This window comes from Lissotriton helveticus, chromosome 6, assembly GCF_964261635.1.
Source record: "Lissotriton helveticus chromosome 6, aLisHel1.1, whole genome shotgun sequence".
Classification (NCBI taxonomy): domain Eukaryota; kingdom Metazoa; phylum Chordata; class Amphibia; order Caudata; family Salamandridae; genus Lissotriton; species Lissotriton helveticus.
In genome coordinates, this window is record NC_136067.1 from 444,498,839 (window position 1) to 444,504,096 (window position 5,258).

A 5,258-nucleotide genomic window follows, 5' to 3' on the forward strand; every position below is an offset into this window, starting at 1 on the left:
CTCTTTTGAGATATGCAATCGTGCTGAATTACTGAAACAAAGCAGACCGCAAAAGTTTAATCATCAATTATTGTCAGTTGATCAACCGACTAATCCCACAGTTAAAAAACCGTGACTGTTCCTACATAAATATGGGACCCCCTCTAGTTTTACTTTGTTGGTCGGGGAAGAGGGGAACAATATAACATCAAAGACACAAAACTTCCCTCAGGACCTCTTAATTTTTACAAATCACAATGTTACTACTTTTAACAAAATTTATCAACACAAGGTGGAGATTTTTCTGATTTAGAATATTTTATTATTTTATATTTTCGTTTTTTTGTTATTTCTTAGTATTATTCTTATTCAATTTGAGACATTATTTTACAAAAAATATACATACTTCAGCATTAGAAAACTTAATGTACAGATACCAAACAGAGAAAGCGAAAACTAATACATATATATGGTGAGACACCATTGGAGAAACCCCTGGTAACCTACAGACGCAATAGAAACCTTAGAGACCGGCTGGTCCACACAAGGAATAAACCTCGACCACGGGAAATACAGACAACTTTGACGGGTCTGGATGCTATTCATGGAAATCATAGATGTGGCAATTGTCATGCCTGTGACTCCGCGATAGTTAGCGATACTTTGCAACATAACAATGTGAATATTACATTAAGATCATTTACTAACTGTAGAAGTAAAACATTGTTTATTACATTTTATGTCCCTGTGGACTCGCATATATTGGCGAAACAGGAAGAGAGTTTAGACAGAGGTTTAGTGAACATAAATCTGCTGTAAGAACCATCAAATTGACAGCACCTCTTACTCAACACTGTATTGACTTGAATCATAAAGAATCAGATCTTAAATGGAGTATTCTTGAAAAAGTTCAACACAAAAATGGCGAAATAATGGAAAGGACAAGAAAAAAACGAGAATGTTTTTGGATTTTTCGTTTGGACACCGTAAGATTGGGCTTAAATGAAAACATTTCTTGGTATATAACAGAATAAGAAATCTCCTCATACCTTGAACAATAGCATGGGTTATCTCCTGTTTTGATTTTGTAAGAACTTTGCCAGGATTAATAAATGGGAATATCAGGATTTTGGACATCAATTTGTAGACACGCTTTTGTGCGGGGTCTAGGAGACAACCAGTAATCATGGCAATATGTCATCATGCATATGTCCTCTCCAGCTAGGAGTATGCAATACGTAAGCTAATGGGTAGGTATCATATAAACCAGTTTCGAGATCGATTTTGATTAAATAAGAATTAATATCATTAATAGCAGCTAGTTGATACTTACAAAATAATTGTTCTTGTTTTTTATACTTCTTGGAATAGCTCAAAATAAGGCAGAGATATATAACAACTATAATTGAATTATACTTTCAAAATTCATATTAGATTTGTATAAACCGATGTAAATCTCTGCTTATAATTTGCGAAAATAATGGTAGCTTTAAAATGAGACCCTAAATCACAATGACGCTCGCACCAACATAATACACGCATTGTAATTCGACATTCAAAAAAACTTGAATGTTGGTATGTATGTCAGAATCCGATCCCGTCCTAAAATGGCGGCCATGATGGTCTTAGGTGTATTGCTAACATTATACGTTAATGCGTCATAGACAGAAACTGTTTTTATTTAAAAATACTAAATGCAAACTTTATATCTTGCTCGACATAACATCACATCGAGCGGATAAACAAAAAATTAATATTCGTGACTATAAAACATAATATGGGCGCACTGAATCTGGTTTCACCACTTACAAATGGCGCTTGTGTTTCAAGCCACTTTCCAATCTAGACGAGACAGGTTTGGCGCGAAAATTAGATTACTTAAACAAACCCTCGCGCGCATTGTCGTCCAAACCTATGGGATGATGTAACGTGGTCTTTTCGGCGTCCACGCTGCCCGACGTCTGAGGTAAGCCAGCAACGGTAAATGTGCGGGAGAGATATTTGAATGATTATACGTTAGAACGCTGAGTTCGATAAAGGGTATGCGCTTTGCCGTGTGGTCTGGGGCTCGTTTTAAATGCGTATATTTGAACAGAAAATCGACTGTAGGACCCACTATTAAAACGTGTTGGCATATAATTTGCAGTGTAGATATGAACCATTTTCTGTAGATTGCGCAAGCTTAACTGTCTCAATATACGTGGAGTCTCAATATTACAACATGTGGCTTCCTGTTATGAGTGAATCTGATGCCATGTTTTCAGATGCATATACTAAGCTCAGATATAATTCAGGGGCCATACTAAAATGTAGTTGCATTATCACGATAATATTGCACTTAACTTAAATTATAGGATTGGGACTATATAAATCAACTGCTATTTAAAAACGATTACACTATAAAGAATAGAAACGAAATGCATTCTAAGTAATGCGTGCTTGTTATCTCGTTTTCAGTCTTCAAAATATTAGTGGACTGCTACAGATTTAGAGAAAAACATCTAAAAGATCAGAAAAATACAAAATGAACAAAATATAAATGGCGATTCATCTATGTAAAAGGTTAGTCTCCTTTTGTAACCAGTAATGTAATCACGGTGGTGTAGCTGACTAGGCCTAGCAACATTTTTCTTTTAATATTTCTTACAGAAACGTATTTATTCAAGTAATCCATACAAACAAAAGGCGACAGTTCGCTACTTTCCAGAGTGGTTTACCTAGGAATAAGTCCACGTAGGTAAGCGTATAGCGGGGTTTGTAAATAGAAACGAAGTTTTGAAACTTAGAGCAGATTTTCTAAAGCAGTATTCACTCTTTACAGAATGTCATAGGTATACCCTACAGTACTCACCTTGACAAATATATGAAGTTTAAACAGAAGTGGTGAGTCCTCACAGATTGATCAGGGTAAGAATAATACATAACCTGTGAAATATAAATATGTAAATGAAATGTTTTTTCTAATTAGTTCTTTTTGAAATAGTGTACTCTTATCCTCTACTCTTCCCTTTATCACCTCGTTATTCACTTAAATATTCGAGATATTCTAAATATCCATGGTGCTCTTTGGACATTTGAGTTATGACAGTTGTGCTGGTATTGCTGTTTAGTGAAGCAATCTGACAAAGGTTATAAAGAAATATACTGAAACAGGAATAATCATGTTATGAATTCTTCACAGGGTGTGTTTTTAATTGTTATTGTTGTAGAAATGATAGAGTATATGTTAGAAACATGTAATAATATGAAATGGATACATAGTAATTACTGTACTCAATGCTATTTTATTATTACAGATATCCATACAGAGCATATGATTTTTGTTGGGAAAGATTGGGGATTCTGCTAAGAGGTCCTGAGGAAGGTGGTCTCATCCCACCGAAACGCGTCGACCTTGCGTACTTATCACACAACAACTTGTGATTCCTCCGATACAGAATTAGGCATGAATGTGGAGTGTATGAAAGTGTGTGTATGAATCTTTGGTAAATATGTATTAGTTTTTGCTTTCTCTGTTTGGTATCTGTACATTAAGTTTTCTAATGCTGAAGTATGTATATTTTTTGTAAAATAATGTCTCAAATTGAATAAGAATAATACTAAGAAATAACAAAAAAACGAAAATATAAAATAATAAAATATTCTAAATCAGAAAAATCTCCACCTTGTGTTGATAAATTTTGTTAAAAGTAGTAACATTGTGATTTGTAAAAATTAAGAGGTCGTGAGGGAAGTTTTGTGTCTTTGATGTTATATTGTTCCCCTCTTTCCCCGACCAACAAAGTAAAACTAGAGGGGGTCCCATATTTATGTAGGCACCGCCATCGCCTCGCCATTTCCAGCACCCGAAGGGGTAGCAGTAGATCACCTGTAGTATATGTAGAGCGGAATGCTAATTGGTTAATTGGGGGTGGGGTTTCATTGTGAATAAAAAGGTCCTGGTGTGGACAGGACGTTGAACTGTCATACTTGCGTGTGGTGTGTTTACTTCCGTTCCGACATAACAGACAGTACTCACTTCAAAGACCAAATTGTTTTAGCTTGTGCCATCAAGTCAGGTTTTGCCAGTGGAGTAGCAAGGTCAGGTGCTACCCGGTGCAGAAAATTTCTTGTCACCCCTTGCTTGACAAAATGACAAAAATATGTGTTTAAGACACATATTTTTGCCATTTTGTTGCCCCCGTCAGTGATGACACCCGGGGCGGCCCGCACCCACCGCACTCCCCTTCCGACGCCACTGGGTTTTGCATAGCAAAACTTACCTTAATCCTTAACCTATTTTTATAACAGGGCTATTCTACTTCGGTGTACTATAATAGTCAAATAGTGTTAGTTTAGACAGCTGTAAAATAGTTTGCATTGAATTTGTTTTGCATTGGCTGTTACGATTTCATTGTGGAAAAAGTACCAGCTGATTTTTCATTTTTTAACTGTCCCGGGCAGTATAATACCAGCTATGCTGGTAAAACATTTGCATAGCAGTCCTAAATGCATTACAAAAACAGAAGAAAGCACAAGGATTTGTGTCAGTAGCCCGTCCTAGTTTATTTTTTATAATCTTTCATCCACGTCCTAAATGTCACTTCCTGTTGCCAAATCAGGGCTAATTATGCCTATTTCTGTGATGTCATCATGGCTAAAGATCATGTGATGTCTCAATTGAGTGAAAGGGCATGTGATGTCACATTCGCTACCCCAGGCATTTTAATGAATCGGCCTACATGCTGAGCAGAGGCTATACACCTTTAAACCCCCAGATTCCATCTGCTCTCTAGGCCACACACAATGCTTCTTTTGAGCCACTCTCAAGCTCCCGAACGCGCTCAAAGTTCGACAAGCTCCATTCGGGCAAGCCTTATTTGGGTCATATCTCAGACCCTTGCCTCGTTTAACGATTTGCTTGACTGCAAAGAAAGCCTCTGATCTTCCTACATTGCAAGATGATACCAAAGGAAGGACAGTTTTGAATTGAAGAAATAAAGTACCGCACCTATGCGTGACTGAATTCGTGTACTGCTATGAAAATGCTAAAAAACGCAACTGCATTCCTTTTGTATTCCATTTTCAGATGCACACGATACAATGCCGTTCAATAGTAAATGGTAATAAAAGGTTACTCTGCGTCGTGATCACTAGACTTAAGCTCTTTGTTGTACTTTGAAATAACGAAGGACTGCATAATGAAAAATTATATATTTTTAATATTTCAGCATACACTTATAAGGTAATACGTTTCAATGTATGATAACTGACTGTCATTTCATTCAATTGTTTTCTCA

At 36.3% G+C, this 5,258-nt stretch overlaps 1 long non-coding RNA gene across 1 annotated transcript; it reads left to right on the top strand.

Annotated features, from left to right (window-relative positions):
• The first annotated feature begins 2,626 nt into the window (after window positions 1–2,626).
• LOC144761397 (uncharacterized) lies at window positions 2,627–3,519 on the top strand. The gene is made up of 3 exons (XR_013595702.1): window positions 2,627–2,716; window positions 2,801–2,886; window positions 3,276–3,519. It is a non-coding gene; the product is annotated as an uncharacterized LOC144761397 (long non-coding RNA).
• The last annotated feature ends 1,739 nt before the right edge of the window (window positions 3,520–5,258 follow it).